Source organism: Aquarana catesbeiana, linkage group LG01 (assembly GCF_042186555.1).
Source record: "Aquarana catesbeiana isolate 2022-GZ linkage group LG01, ASM4218655v1, whole genome shotgun sequence".
NCBI classification, from domain to species: Eukaryota; Metazoa; Chordata; class Amphibia; order Anura; family Ranidae; genus Aquarana; species Aquarana catesbeiana.
Window position 1 is genome coordinate 412,365,165 of NC_133324.1, and position 17,796 is coordinate 412,382,960.

The 17,796-nt window shown below is 40.6% G+C and overlaps 1 protein-coding gene across 32 annotated transcripts in view; it reads right to left on the reverse strand.

Moving 5' to 3' along the window:
* PTPRD (protein tyrosine phosphatase receptor type D) overlaps positions 1-17,796 on the reverse strand; it is a 2,697,868-nt gene that overhangs the window by 1,622,959 nt on the left and 1,057,113 nt on the right. For all 32 annotated transcript variants that reach the window (XM_073635233.1, XM_073635225.1, XM_073635219.1 and 29 more), the window contains exon 6: positions 956-998. The gene's annotated coding sequence lies outside the window, so the exon portion shown is untranslated. The remainder of the gene's footprint in view (positions 1-955; positions 999-17,796) is intronic.

The window sequence follows — 17,796 nt, forward strand, 5'->3', positions numbered from 1 at the left end:
GCTATTAGACTTACTCATTTAATAAAATAAAACCAGATTTAAATGGATAAATAATCTTCAATAACTTAATCTATTGGAGGTCAAATATAAAATAATTTTGAAGTTTACTATTTCATGACTATGTCAATAAAAAACCCAACAACATAATAGATTAACTAAAATACATTTAATTTCACACAGAACATATTAAATATTTTTATCTTTATAATGCCTGATTTTAATTACAAAAATATTTAACAAACAAGAGTCTTTTCTGAAAAAATCTCTAGTTGTAATTATTGAGAATATTTGACCTTTTATTTTCCAAAGATCATTTGCTAAAAAGTTCAAAATGTTCCCCTGCTGTGGCAAATTTCCCCTGCTGAAGCAAATTGGATCATGCTTTGCTGGGGTTTTTCGCCTTCCTCTGGAAAAACTGTGGGTATAGGATTGTGTATATGGGATTGTAGTTTTTTTTTTATTGGTTGAACTATATGTACTTGTGTCTTTTTTCAACCTGACTAACTATGTAACTATGTAAATGCCTTTGCCATGTTACATTTCATGTATTTTTTAATGGAAATGTATTTGCTGACAAATAGACACATGATTAATATATCATTGTAAAGAAAAAAATAAAACTATAAATAAATCAGTAATATTGAATATCAAATAAATGTTATACGTACTATCTATGTATGGGTCACTCCAATTATCATGCTTTACCCAAGAAGAGTACATTACAATTTGTTTGCTAAATTTTATTCCAGTTTTTATTTTGGATCTAGGATTTCCTAGTTCACAAATACATGCATATTATAGCATGCATTCTTGTAGTTGCAATAAATCACATGCATAAAGACACACTTTATGTGTATTTTCTAACCTATGTAATACAGCTCCTGCTGTAAATGTCACTTAAAATGAACACATTTAAATATATTAGATATTTATAGGAAGCAATGTTGTAACTTACATGATGAGAGGGGACATCTTGCAGTTGCTGTCCCAGGGAAGGTCTGAAAATTAAAAAAAATAATTTTAGGGAATGCTGAATAATTGTGATAAATACAGGAACTCACCAAAATAACTTTTGAATAAAAGAAAAAGGCTGCCATTGACGAACACTAAAGCTGTATCAACTTTCAGAATAAAATAGTGTCTTTTTACATTTCACTGCTATTTTAGAATATTTGAAAAGTGATATTTAAAATGTTGTCTTTCTTACAAAGTTCACATTTGACAAACATGCACCTGCCACATAATATGACTAGTAATTTATAATGCATATACAGTATAGTGGGATATTTCTGTTTCATGTGGTGCCATTATTTTTCTATAGCTTATGTCCCGATAACTATAGCTTGTGACACAATGTTCTGCATTAGTGTAATATATTATGACTATTTTACATATTTCCCCTTAACCCTTTCTTTTTTCATTTTTTTTTTATTTCATATGTATGCTAATAAACACATTATGGACACTAGGGATTTCAACTAAGACCACACAAATTACACATTTTCTGAAGGTAGAGGAGCAATAGAATTGAAGTATAACAGTCCCGATTTTGCACTTTTCACAGTACTGTTGGTGTTGGTTAAAACTATATTTCCAAGTACACACAAGCACAATACCACTTCTACATTTCAATCATATGCAAGAAGTGAGACTGTGCAGAGTTAATTAAAAAAAAACAAATGTATCTAGGTATAAAATAATAAGCACTATTGAAACAACCAAAAAGTCAGGGTTAAACTAAAATGAAAGTCTTAAAATTGTTGTCATACCTTTGATGTTTTTGTGATATCTTATGTGTGCAGTGTTGGAGGGCATTAGGGACATACATACATCCTAAATCTGTTTTTCAGGTCATTTTACTAACTGTATTTCCTAGTACATTACATTTTTCCCTTACTTAACCTTATTACTGTACCAAGGGAGCTGATATGTGGTTGGAACAGGTTCTCTTTACTGAGACACTGGGGTAGATTTTCTGAATGCAACTAAGCTGTTTACATTGTAAGGGGATTGTCACATAGCAGGGAAATTTTCCCTTAGCTTAGTGAATGAGATGAAGATTTTGTGATATCCACCTTCCAATTATGTGCAAGCAAAAATCTTTTTTTCATTTTACTTGCACATATTTGGGTATTCTTTGCAAAAAGAATTGCCATCAAATTTACTAAGCTAAGAGAATGTTCCACTGCAAACTTTGCCATTAGTAAATAAACCCCATTACACCTCTGATACCTCATCTACATCTCATCTATGACTATACAATGCAGATCAGACAATTTCTGTTCTGTAGTTCAGTTGGCTCACATTGTATCACCATCACACTGAAGTGCTGAAGCTCCAAACCCAAAGGGGCTAAGAAATGAGTACTAGTAGGTCTAATTAATGCAAGGGAAATGTTTTTGTCCAGAAATAGGCAGATTCTCACCACCAACATTTTCATTGAAACAACTAACCATTTGTGGCCACCCTTGATTTGATAAAATATTATAAGATGTATCTCTTTGGATGTGCTTCCTTAAGTAATTTCATCTTATTGTCCATGCAGACCTTGGATATCCCATTGTATTTCCATCTGCCTAGAGCACAGTTTGTTCACAGTACATGTTAAAGTAATTTACTTCTGACTTAAATGGTTATTCAATCTACTGCAGAATTTTATCTCAGAAAATGCATTTCCAGGGGGAATTTAAAATTGTTGTTTGGGTTTAGGGGCACACAAAGTAAACAGCATTACTCTTTATTTTCAGTATGACACTTTCAACTTCCTATTATTTATTTATTTTATACCGTAGAGTCATTTATATTGCACGTTTAAATGAAGAACACAGAGCATAGAAGCACAAGATATAATCACTACTGGAGCATACAAAAAAAGTGTATTATAGGGTAAGAAAATAATATTATTGTCACAACAACCAGGGATGGCGTGGCTGACCATAACTGTGTAGATGGAGGTGAAAGCCAAAGGGTGGACATGGAGGCCTGTGCTAGCCACTCATTTAGCAGTGGTAAGAGCCCTGAAAAGGGCCTAGGCACAGGATCTAAGATATCACCTGGTCTTCACCAGAGCTACTAGATGTGGAGATGTTGTGCTGCAGGCAGCATCCAGGTTGCAGTCCTCTGGCAGGCTACAACTGAGAGTAGGTGAAACTCTCTTGCAGCGCTGGGGCACTGGACTAATAAGATGGTAGGATATACAGGGATAAAGCTAAAGAACACAGGAATACACAGAGACAAATGATAGGAACAAACTGGGAGGGCCTTGGGTGCAGAAAATAAAGCAGACTGGAACCCACAGGGGAATAAGGCTGGTGTAGAGAAACTAGTAACAAACTGGAGAAATGTAGAGGTGAAGGAAGATGAAATGCAAGTAGAAGCTCACAGAGTGAACAGAGCAGGATAAAAGTAGAGGGAAACAAGGTTTGGAAGAACACAGTGGGAACAAGGCTGGAAATGAACTGGGACACTGGGAAGCAAGGCAAAAAACAACAAGGACATACTGGGAGCAACACTGGGATAAATAAGAATGCTGGAGATCACAAAAGGCACCTAGAAACACACTAAGGCTGGGTTTACGGCCATGGCTCACAGCAGGGGTTCAGTGCATCCCTGTACACTATCTCAGTTGCAATTCAAATTTTTGGCTAAATTCGCACCTGAAACTGAGCCAAAGCCCCACAGTACACTTTTCCAGTGAATTCCGCGGCCGCCCCCAGGCTGTGTGAACCGGCTCCATGGAGAGCTGGTCCCAGTCTCCTGTCATCCGAATTGGATGTGGAGAAAGCCACATCCAATTTGCATCAGTGTTAATCCAGCCTTAGAAAACCCTAGGGCCTGTTCACACAGGCTTCCTCTTGTATAAGAGCAGTGTGAACAGTAAGTTTTTACAAAGCATTTGCAGAAGCTTTGTTGAAGCTTTTAAAGTATGATTCAGCTTTAGTTTGTAAATGTTGAACACAGATCCCAATGAGAGTGCTGATTGCCACTTTAAACAAGCTGTTAGCAGGCTTCACCACTACCTGGAGCATGTTGAAAGCCTGCTGAAGCCTGCTAGCAGCTTGTGTAAAGTGACAATCAGCAATCCCATTAAGATTTGTGTTCAACATTTACAAAAAGAAACTGAATGGTGCTTTAAAGTGGTTGTAAAGGTGCAAGGTCTTTTACCTTCATGCATTCTATGCATGAAGGTAAAAAAACCTTCTGTTTGCAGCATTGACCTAGCCCTCCAATACTTAGCTGAGCCCCATCTCAATCCAGTGATGTACATGAGAGCAGCAGATCTCCCGAGTCTCCTACTCCTCGTTGGCTTAGACAGCAGAGGGAGCCGTTGGCTCCTACTACTGTCAATCACAGCCAGTGAGCCAATGACCAGAGAGCGGAGGTGGGGCCGAGAGCTACGCTCCATGTGTGAATGAACAAACAGAGCAGTTGCTTGGGAGCAAGTCTGCTCGGTGCCCCCCATAGCAAGCTGCTTGTTATGGGGCACTCAGCAGAAGGGAGGGGCCAGAGCACCAGTGGGGGACCTGAGAAGTGGGGGATTGGGGCTGCTTTGTGCAAAACCAATGCACAGAACAGGTATGACATGTCTGTTATTAAAACAATCTGCCAAGACAGATCTCTATCAGATATGTAACAAGGTAAGGGGTGGTTTAAATCCAATCTGTTCTTATTGGTTTTAGCTTTTGAGATGGCCATAAGGCGAAGACTTTTGACTTTTGCTGCAAACTAAGTTCCATGGCCCTTTGTTCGGACATGTAAAGTATTTTTTTGAAAATGCACCTGGCAAAGAGACTGCTTTCATTTAACCATTTCCCCTCCATTTCCCATCTGTTCACACCCTATGGACCAGAGCAATTTGTTAGTTTAAGAATAAACAGTGTTACTATAAATAAAAAGTACACATTTTATGCCCCTTTCACATGTGTGTAACGTTCAGATCCGCCTGTCAGTTTTTTCAGGCGGATCTGAACGGTCGCTCCATTCATCTCTATGGAGCGACTGATGTCTGCGGTGACATGTCCGCTGACATCCGATCCGCCCCGATCCGATCCGCTCCGCAAAATCCAGACGGATGGATGTCCTATTTTCCATCCATCTTGCGGATCAGATCAGATGAAAACAGGACAGGCGCTCTATAATCATCGGATCCCCTCATAGAGGAGAGCGGTCTCTCTGACAGGTCCGTCCCTGCACAGTGTGCAGAGATAGACTTGTCATCCGCCAGCTCAGCGTGGATCAACTGAGCGATCCCCACTGAGCAAGTGGATGGCTAAATATGGATCTGCTGGTCTGAAAGGGGCCTTAGTCTGTGCTATGTTTAAAATGGCACTAAAATTATGATTCTGGTACATTATCTACAAAAAAAATAAAGCATTTTTTTCAATGTTGTGTTGTTTTTTTTAAATAAATTTATAAATATATGTTAAATCTGTAAAAATATTAATGAATAAAACAAGCAAGACCAAAAAAGTTTACCTGTTTATGGCTACTAAAATAGAAATGAACAAAAAATCACCAGGGAATTAATCATCGAATGGAGCAGGAGAATAAGCAGTTAATTAGGGCTGATTAAAGTAAAGGGTTGATAAAGGGGTTAAACAGAAAAGCGCTTTTTTTTAACAACTATTTTTACTTGTCAGGTTGCTTTAACTGATATCACTTGCAGATTGAAGTCCTATCCTTTGATCTGCAGAAGAATGAAATAGAATAGATACAAATGTAAAGTTGTCCATAGATGATAGAAATTTGGTCAGTTCAGCAACAACTGGCCAAATTTTTATCCATCTATGGGCAGGCTGATTCAAGGCTCAATCTATCGACTTCAGTACAATCAGCCTGTCAGTTTTTTTTCTTTCAGTCACTACCTTTGCCTATAGCGGCCAGCAGTGATCATTGTATTCTCATGGCTGGGAAACCTCCTATTGCCAGAATACAATAGCACAGAGGGCGAGAATTGAGTGATTTTCTTTCCTACAACCTGTAATTCAAAGAAAGAAAATTACATAATGTATGACCTGACTAACAATGTTACTTGAGTTGAGTCAGATGGACTTCTTTTGACAGCTGCAGCTGCCAGAGCTGCTGTTTGTATACAGCAACTCTGGCTTTGATTAATCAGGGCCAATAAATGCTAGAGAGTGAGGAGGGGGTTCTGGCAGCAGGGCAGAAGTACTGACATGCCACACACATCCTCTGTACTATAATGACATGTTTCTGGGCGTGTGTAGCACATCTAATGTATTGAAACTAGTTAAGAAAGAAGGCCTTTAAAGACCCTATGCTACATTTATAAAAGTACGTGACCTATGTAGTAAAAAAAATGCCTTGACAGTTCTATGAAAAAAAGTCTCTCATATGTATTAGACTTGTTGCCCAGGGAGGTGGTCCATAGAATCACTGAGAGTCAGATATGAAACAACAAATACAGTATGGAAGAGGAAGAAGTACCCCTATAGGTGGGACTTTGAAGGCACTACCACATGTAAGAAAATGTAGAAAGATAAGTATAGAAAGTTTTATTAAAAAAAAAAAAATCACAAAACATGAAATATACATATCAAAATTAGACACAGTGGTACATGAATGTGGATATATAAAAAAAAATGGAAAAGAAAGGCGCCTCTAAGTGCAGTATGTAAAATTTAATAGAGTGCACAAATGGGTTAAAAGCACTTACAAGATTGTTGAGTGTTAAAAGACATGATAAAATCAGGAGTCCTCATCTGTGGCATGTGTCCATCCTCAGCACGGTGGTAGAGAGCAGTGTAGAGCCGTCCAGCAGCTGTAAAGCATTCTCATGCGTGTTGAAAAGAGGAGGCAGCAGGGAAGCCTGTATTCACTGCGGGACACACAAGGCTGATGGTGTCAGTGTAGAGATCTGGTCTGGCGAAGGAGACGCACATGCTCCGAAATGCGTTACCACCCCCTTCTCTACACTGACACCATCAGCCTTGTGTGTCCCGCAGTGAATACAGGCTTCCCTGCTGCCTCCTCTTATCAACACGCATGAGAACGCTTTACAGCTGCTGGACGGCTCTACACTGCTCTCTGCCACCGTGCTGAGGATGGACACATGCCACAGATGAGGACTCCTGATTTTATCATGTCTTTTAACACTCAACAATCTTGTAAGTGCTTTTAACCCTTTGTGCACTCTATTAAATTTTACATACTGCACTTAGAGGCGCCTTTCTTTTCCTTTTTTATATCTTCAGAGTTGCTTCTCCTCTAACCAAAGTGCTGCCAGAAGTGCCATCTCATCACTATCAACCCTCTGACCAGCTACCCACCTCCACCAGAGCGCCCTTATCACCTCTCTATATTAAAAAAAAATGTCAATGAAAGAACATGTAGTTTCCCTGAACCAGACGTGTTTCGGAAAATCTTTCCTTCATCAGGGTTCACAGAGAGAAATTTACATATTATATTTATTTACATTGCACAAAGATATCCACATGATTAAAAGAAAGGAATTTTCATGACCCTACGCCTGGCCCAACGGGCGTGACATCAACTGGCTGACCATGGAACACTAAGCTTTAATCAAGAATCCCAGGAAATGTTGAAAAACACCACACTCCAAATAGGGGTGGGGTGCCTGTGTGATTGCTGGGGTCCAAAAAGTAAGGAGCCTCAAGTCAAAGAAATCAGCATATACAGGTAAGTAAGCTAGTTGGCAGGCATAAGGGGCGCAGATAGTCCTGATGAAAGGTCACAAACCGAAGCAGTATGAGAAATCTCCTCAGCACTCTCTGACCCAACTGTCCTGCTCCCTGCCTATACAGTATATGCACTTGGTTACAGTATACTTCGACAGACTACATTTGGCTGTGGATTTTATTTTTTCCTTTTATGCCGCGTATACACGACCAGACTTTCCAGCAGAAAAGGTCCAACGGAATCATTCCATCAGATATTCCGATCATGTGTGGGCTTCATCGGACTTTTTCTTTCGAAAAATTCTGATGGACCTAGAAATAGAACCTGTTTTAAATCTTTCCGATGGTGTCAATCCCTATTGGGAAAACCGTTCGTCTGTATGCTATTTCGACGGACCAAAAACAACGCAAGGGCAGCTATTGGCTACTGGCTATTGAACTTCCTTTTTCTAGTCCCGTCTAGAACTCCGTCAGAAAAAACGTCAGAGTTTATTCTGACGGAAAAACGGTCGTGTGTACGTGGCATTAGAGTTAGTTTTGCTTGCAAACTACAGCAGTGCTCCAAACTACTATTATTTGAATTATATCAGTTAAAAAAAAGGTGATTTGTAGTTTTAGCAGCAACATTTGTGTTTTTATTAAGCATATTAGATAGACTTTCAACTACTCACCAATAAATGTTGTTATTGTGTTAAAGCTTTCACTCATGGTCAAAGAACTCTCATTTAACCCACATCATATCTTTGAGATATTAAATCTTAAATATAATAAACGGATAACAAAATTGGCAACCACAAAGTCAAGTACCAAGAAAGTATTTAATATGTTGCAGCATGATAATGCACGGCCCCATGTTGCAAGGATCTGTACACAAATCCTGGAATCTGAAAACATCCCAGTTCTTGCATTGCCAGCATACTCACCGGGCATGTCACCCAATGAGCATGTTTGGGAAGCTCTGGATTGGCATATACAACAGCATGTTCCAGGTCCTGCCAATATTCAGCAACTTCGCACAGCCATTGAAGAGGAATGGACCAACATTCCACAGGCCACAATTAACAACCCGATCAACTCTATACGAAGGAGATGTGCTGCATTGCATGAGGCAAATGGTGGGCACACCACATACTGACTGGTTTTCGGACACCCCCCAATACAGTAAAACCGCATATTTTAGAGTGGCCTTTTATTGTGGCCAGCCTAAGGCACACCTGTGCATTAATCATGCTGTCTAATCAGCATCTTGATATATCACACCTGTGAGGTGGATGGATTATCTCGGCAAATGAGAAGTGCTCACTAACACAGATTTAGACAGATTTATGAACAATATTTGAGAGAAATAGGCCTTTTGTATACATAAAAAAGTCATAGATCTTTGCGTTCAGCTCATGATAAATAGAGGCAAATACAAAAGTATTGCGTTTATAATTTTGCTCAGTGTACATCGCCTTTACAGAAAACCAGTTTACATTTTTTGCTGTACAAGTCAGTCATGTATGTAGATTCTGCTCTTTTTCCAGTATAATAAATCCAATATTGTAAAGCTGTTGAGGTCAATAAAGCAATACGTAAGATAAGCTTAACTTTTGTGTTTTAGCAGGAAATTCTTCACAGTGATTTTTAAATATAAAGCTCGCTCTACGAAATGCCTATGATGTACAAGTTTGAATGACGTCTCACCAGGTAAAGTTGTGAATGTAACAAATTACAATTCCTGCAATATGAAACATACTGATAAACCAGCAAATTTGTATGTAATGTTAAATCATGACAATGAAAATATAAAACTACTGGCCTTTTGATATGCTGTAGAGTTTGTACTTAGACCAAGATTAGCTATTTAATCATAATACTATTTCATTGATAATGCAGCATAGAAACATTGTCTTAAACATTTTAGGTGAACTAACAGTAGAAGAACAAGAAGAGTATCAAGCACATGCACATTCTTTTTTCCCACAGCAGCCATATTTCATTAAACTGCACACAGAGCTGAAGGCAATCAAGCATAGTTAGCCATCCTCATCCTTGGGTAAGGTAATTATTAGCATGATTTTTTTACACTGTGCTTGCTGAAGAGTAAAATAAAGCATACTACATTTCAATATTCATGCATGATGTGCTAGAGCAAGGAGAGAACAAAACAAAAATCTGTCGGGAGCTTTTTACCTCCACTATATAGGTGACAAAAACGTAATATATTTTTAAAGCCTAAAATGTATACATTTTTATTACCTTATGTTTTTACATTTAGTTACACATAAAAGTCAACCTGTCCATTAAATTCAAGCAATTCAACACAAATTGTCAGGGAATATGTCAGCATGAACAACTCACTGTGTAGAGTAGAAAGTTTTTTTTTCCTCCTCCCAGCCTAGGCAGTCTATATCACATGCTTTATAGTTATCAAGCAATGCTGTAGAGAGTTTAATGTTTTTAATAAGACAAAAGGATTGCATGTTGACCCCATGTACAAAGATAATTGCATACTATACATAGAAAAAAGGCTTTCAATACATGAACACTATACATAGGCAGGCTGTGGCTGCATTCTTGCTACTTTAAACTCATGTTATTCACTAGAGTGCATGTGATGTTTTCTTACAGAGGAGGTTTGCAGGTTCTGATTTACATGTTTTATTGATTGGCAGCAATACAATACATTTTAACTTTAGAAAAACTGTAATCATGCTTGAGATTCACACTGGCTCCTGGAATGGGAGAATGTGAGTTCTCCCTTAAAAAAAGCTTGACATTCTGCAAGCCAATAGGAAACCAGTTGTGCACCAAGCATATAATCTACATCGTAATTGCACACATCTTGTTCTCAGAAACCAAGACAACAAGCCAGGTATAAGTATTTCCTGTGCAGATAGTGTCATTTCAGATTTTTTTTGTACATAATATGATAGTTTTTTGTCTTAAAATATTTCCCTCCCCTTAAAATTCCTCCTGTCTTGTTACATTTGATGTTTGAGCTAAACACAAATATTTAACATCCTGTTGAAAATTCCTCTGTTGGCTTTAGGTACAGTTGAAATCAGATGGTTCAAAAGCTGCATTAACAGCACCAACAGAATTGTACTGTCTGTGCTGAGCAATAAGATTTAATAAATCATTTAATGAATAACACTGTCATATTGTATTTGTGTTGCATATGTGTTTACCGTACATTTGCATCACTGGATTTTTACTTTTCCTGCCTGAACATCAGCTTTTTAAATTTCATTTCCTTCTAATATACACTATATTACCAAAAGTATTGGAACGCCTGCCTATACACGCACATGAACTTTAATGGCATCCCAGTCTTAGTCCGTAGGGTTCAATATTGAGTTGGCCCACCCTTTGCATCTATAACAGCTTCAAATATTCTGGGGAGGCTGTCCACAAGGTTTAGGAGTGTGTTTATGGGAATGTTTGACCATTCTTCTAGAAGCGTATTTGTGAGGTCAGTCACCGATGTGAACGAGAAGGCCTATCTTGCAGTCTCCATTCTAATTCTTCCCAAAGATGTTCTATTTGGTTGAGGTCAGGACTCCTCCATCCCAAACTGGCTCATCCATGTTTTTATGGACCTTACTTTGTGCACTGGTGCACAGTCATTTTGGAACAGGAAGGGGCCATCTCCAAACTGTTCCCACAAAGTTGGGAGCACAAATTTGTCCATAATGTCTTGGTATGCTGATGCTTTAAGAGTTCCCTTCACTAGAACTAAGGGGTCAAGCCCAACCCCTGAAAAACAACCCCACACCATAATCCCCCCTCCACCAAATTATTTGGACCAGTGCACAAAGCAAGGACCATAAAGACATGGATGAGCGAGTGTGTGGTGGAGGAACCAGACTGGCCTACACAGAGTCCTGACCTCAACCCAATATAACACCTTTGGAATGAATTTGAGTGCAGACTGTGAGCCTTCCCATCCACATCAGTGTCTGACCTCACAAATGTGCTTCTGGAAGAATCGCCAAACATTCCCATAGACACACTTCTAAACCTTGTGCACAGCTTTCCCAGAAGTTGAAGCTGTTCTAGTTAAAAAGGGTGTTCCAACTCAATATTGAACCCCACGGACTAAGACTGGGATGCCATTAAAATTCATGTACGTGTAAAGGCAGACGTTCCAATACTTTTGGTAATATAGTGTATTTCAGCCATCTGACTGGCTCACAGTTAGTCATATACTATAACATATGCCATAGTTTTTATGCAAGCTATTAATACGGGGGAAAATTTAGTTTACCCGTTTTTACAGGGTGTTTTTATTTTGAAAAAAAATGAAATCGTATCTGAAATAAATATAGCCTCACATTTCCAAAGTCCCCACTTTATGCCTTACCCTTGCATTTAACCACATGCCGACCGGGTCATAGCCGAAAGACGGCTACAGCGCGGTCGGGTTATCCTGGGTGGACATCCCTGTGACGTCCTCCCAGAATCCTGCTCTCGCGCCCCCTGGGGCGCGCACCCGAGAACATCCGTGACCGCCGAGTCCAGAGGACCCGGCGCATCACGGATCATGGTAAACGGCTGCTGATTGACGGAGCGATCAAATGACGGAGCGATGACATGTAAACAAACCGGCGTCATGACGCCGATTCCTCCCTCGACTCTGTGTACCAATTGGTACAGAGGGGGAGGAGAGGGGGAGGGATCAGATGGTAGCAGCGTTGTGGGCTGCATCTGTAGTGCCCACAACGCTGCAGTGCTCAGTGACAAATACAGTCACATGCAGCCATCCATCCATGCTCAGCCATCCCTCCATACTATAATGCGATGCAATACCCAGGAATACCCTGCAATACTCTGCAATACCCCACAATACTCTGCAATACCTTGCAATACTCTGCAATACCCTGCAATACTCTGCAATACCCTGCAATACTCTGCAATACCCCACAATACTCTGCAATACCCTGCAATACCCCACAATACTCTGCAATACCCCACAATACCCTGCAATACTCTGCAATACCCCACAATACTCTGCAATACCCCACAATACCCTGCAATACCCTGCAATACTCTGCAATACCCCACAATACTCTGCAATACCCCACAATACCCTGCAATACCCCACAATATTCTGCAATACAACACAATACCCTGCAATACTCTGCAATACCCCACAATACTCTGCAATACCCTGCAATACCCCACAATACTCTGCAATACCCCACAATACCCTGCAATACTCTGCAATACCCCATAATACTCTGCAATACCCCACAATACCCTGCAATACCCTGCAATACTCTGCAATACCCCACAATACCCTGCAATACCCCACAATACCCTACAATACCCTGCAATACTCTGCAATACCCCACAATACTCTGCAATACCCCGCAATACTCTGCGATACCCCACAACAATCTACAATACCCCACAATACTCTGCAATACCCCACAATACTCTGCAATACCCCACAATACCCTGCAATACCCCGCAATACCCTGCACTACTGCGAAACACCCTGCAATACTCTGCACTACCCTGCAAGACTCTGCACTACTCCGCAACACCCCGCAATAGTCTGCAACACCCTGCAACACTTTGCACTACTCCATAACACCCCGTAATACTCTGCAACACCCTGCAATACTCTGCACTACTCCGCAACACCCCACAATACTCTGCAATACCCCGCAATACCCTGCACTACTCTGCACTACTCCGCAACACCCCGCAATACTCTGCAACACCCCGCAATACACTGCACTACTCTGCAATACCCCGCAATACTTTGCAACACCCCGAAATACTCTGCAACACCCCGCAATACTCTGCAACACCCCACAATACTCTGCAACACCCCGCAATACTCTGCACTACTCCGCAACACCCTGCAATACTCTGCAATACCCCACAATACCCTGCAATACCCTGCAATACTCTGCAATACCCCACAATACTCTGCAATACCCCACAATACCCTGCAATACCCCACAATACCCTACAATACCCTACAATACTCTGCAATACCCTGCAATACTCTGCAATACCCTGCAATACTCTGCAATACCCCACAATACTCTGCAATACCCTGCAATACCCCACAATATTCTGCAATACCCCACAATACCCTGCAATACTCTGCAATACCCCACAATACTCTGCAATACCCCACAATACCCTGCAATACCCTGCAATACTCTGCAATACCCCACAATACTCTGCAATACCCCACAATACCCTGCAATACCCCACAATATTCTGCAATACAACACAATATCCTGCAATACTCTGCAATACCCCACAATACTCTGCAATACCCCGCAATACTCTGCAATACCCTGCAATACCCCACAATACTCTGCAATACCCCACAATACCCTGCAATACTCTGCAATACCCCATAATACTCTGCAATACCCCACAATACCCTGCAATACCCTGCAATACTCTGCAATACCCCACAATACCCTGCAATACCCCACAATACCCTACAATACCCTGCAATACTCTGCAATACCCCACAATACTCTGCAATACCCCGCAATACTCTGCGATACCCCACAACAATCTGCAATACCCCACAATACTCTGCAATACCCCACAATACTCTGCAATACCCCACAATACCCTGCAATACCCCGCAATACCCTGCACTACTGCGAAACACCCCGCAATACTCTGCACTACCCTGCAAGACTCTGCACTACTCCGCAACACCCCGCAATACTCTGCAACACCCTGCAACACTTTGCACTACTCCATAACACCCCGTAATACTCTGCAACACCCTGCAATACTCTGCACTACTCCGCAACACCCCACAATACTCTGCAATACCCCGCAATACCCTGCACTACTCTGCACTACTCCGCAACACCCCGCAATACTCTGCAACACCCCGCAATACACTGCACTACTCTGCAATACCCCGCAATACTTTGCAACACCCCAAAATACTCTGCAACACCCCGCAATACTCTGCAACACCCCGCAATACTCTGCACTACTCCGCAACACCCTGCAATACTCTGCAATACCCCACAATACCCTGCAATACCCTGCAATACTCTGCAATACCCCACAATACTCTGCAATACCCCACAATACCCTGCAATACCCCACAATACCCTACAATACCCTGCAATACTCTGCAATACCCCACAATACTCTGCAATACCCCGCAATGCTCTGCGATACCCCACAACAATCTGCAATACCCCACAATACTCTGCAATACCCCACAATACCCTGCAATACCCCACAATACCCTGCACTACTGCGAAACACCCCGCAATACTCTGCACTACCCTGCAAGACTCTGCACTACTCCGCAACACCCCGCAATACTCTGCAACACCCTGCAACACTTTGCACTACTCCATAACACCCCGCAATACTCTGCAACACCCTGCAATACTCTGCACTACTCCGCAACACCCCACAATACTCTGCAATACCCCGCAATACCCTGCACTACTAAGCACTACTCTGCAACACCCCGCAATACTCTGCAACACCCCGCAATACACTGCACTACTCTGCAATACCCCGCAATACTTTGCAACACCCCGAAATACTCTGCAACACCCCGCAATACTCTGCAACACCCCGCAATACTCTGCACTACTCCGCAACACCCTGCAATACTCTGCAATACCCCGCAATACTCTGCAATACTCTGCAACACCCCGCAATACTCCGCAATACTCTGCAACACCCCGCAATACTCTGCAACACCCTGCAATATTCCGCAATACCCTGCACTACTCTGCAATACCCAGTCATATCCAGTCATACTCTGCAATACCCAGCCATACTCAGCCATGCCCAGTCATACCCAGCCATGCTCAGCCATGCCCAGCCATGCTCAGCCATACTCTGCCATGCTCAGCCATACTCGGCTGTACTCGGCCTCTGTTTGTGGCCAGGCTGTTGAAGTCTCACACATGTGGTATCACCGTACTCAGGAGGAGTAGGAGAATCTATTTTGGGGTGTCATTTTTGGTATGTACCTGCTATGGGTTAGAAATATTGTATAAATGGACAACTTTGTGTTAAAAAAAAATGTGTTTTAACCACTTCCCGTAGGACGCCATTGACTTTGTGCGGGAATATCTGAATGATGCCTGCAGCTACAGGTTTCATTCAGATATCAGCTTTTTCAGCTGGCGATTCTCTAACACCATAGGAATGATCATAGCAGCTGTTCCACTGCTTGATTGTTCTTATGGGAGGTGGAAGGGGACGTCCCCCCCTTCCCACCGCCCTGCAATGCTTCTACCGACTCACCGCTATGATCGAAGCCAGGATCGTTTTTTTTGTTTATTTCAGGCTTCCCAGCCTAGAGGTGAGATGTGGGGTCTTATTGACCCCACATCTCACTGTAAAGAGGACCTGTCATGCCATATTCTGATTACAAGGGATGTTTACATTCCTTGTAATAGAAATAAAAGTGATCAAATTTTTTTTTTTTTTTTTTTGGAAAAAAGTGTCAAACTAAAATAAATAAAGTAAAATGAACAATAAAAAGAAAAAAAAAATGTTTAAAGCGCCCCTGTCCATGTGCTCGCATGCAGAAGCAAATGCACACGTAAGTCCCGCCCACATATGAAAACGGTGTTAAAACCACACATGTGAGGTATTGGTGCGATCGGTAGAGCGAGAGCAATAATTTTGACCCTAGACCTCCTATGTAACTCAAAACATGTAACCAGTAAAAAAATTTAAAGCGTCGCCTATGGGGATTTTTAAGTAGCAAAGTTTGGTGCCATTCCACGAGTGTGTGCAATTTTGAAGGGTGACATGTTAGGTATCTATTTACTCGGCGTAACTTCATCTTTCACATTATACAAAAACTTTGGGCCAACTTTACTGTTTTTTTTTTTAAAGCACAAAACTGGTTTTTTTTTCCCAAAAAAAACGTTCAAAAAATTGCTGCGAAAATACCGTGCGAGATAAAAAGTTGCAAAAACCGCCATTGTATTCTCTAGGGTCTTTGCTAAAAAAAACATATATAATGTTTTGTGGTTCTATGTAATTTTCTAGCAAATAAATGATGATTTTTACATGTAGGAGAGAAATGTCAGAATTGGCCCGGTTGCTCCAGAATGCCTGGAGCTCCCCTGCATGTTGGGCCTCTGTATGTGGCCACGCTGTGTAAAAGTCTCACACATGTGGTATTGCCATACTCAGGAGTAATAGCAGAATGTGTTTTGGGGTGTAATTTGTGGTATGCATATGCGGTGTGTGAGAAATAACCTGCTAATATGACAATTTTGTGAAAAAAAAAAAGAAAATCTTGATTTTGCAAAGAATTGTGGGAAAAAATGACAACTTCAAAAAACTCACCATGCCTCTTACTAAATACCTTGGAATGTCTTCTTTCCAAAAAGGGGTAATTTGGGGGGTATTTGTACTTTTCTGGCATGTTAGGGTCTCAAGAATATAGACAGGCCGTCAGTAATTCAAGTGTGATCAATTTTCAGATATTGGCACCATAGCTTTTGGACTCTATAACTTTCACAAAGACCAAATAATATCCACAGATTTGTACTTATTTTTACCAAAAATATGTAGCAGTATAAATTGTGGCCAAAATTTACGAAGAAAAATTACTAATTTGCTAAATTTTATAACAGAAACAAAGAAAAATTCATTTTTTTTACAGAATTTTCAGTGTTTTTTCTTTTATAGCGCAAAAAATAAAAAACCCAAGGGTGATTAAATACCACCAAAAGAAAGCTCTATTTGTGTGAAAAAAGGACAAAAATTTCATTTGGGTACACTGTTTCATGACTGAGTAATTGTCATTCAAAATGTGAGAGCACCGAAAGCTGAAAATTGGTCTGGTTAGGAAGGGGGTTTAAGTGCCCAGTTGTCAAGTGGTTAAAAATGTTTTTCTGATATGCTTTCCTCCTGACATGCTCATTTTTATAGTCTATAAAGCCATTTGCCCCATTGGAGTGTGTTTATCAGTGAAAACACAAAAAAAAAATGTCCAAATAAGATTCAATAGGATTTACTCAGTAATTTCTGTCATGATTCATTCTATTTATTATATGACATTTTCTGGGTTATTTTTCATAGGTTCAAATCTTGCCAAGGCAAATTTTGACAGTATAGTAACAGCTATTTATTTATTTTTTAAAAGAAAGATTTTAAAAGAAAAAAA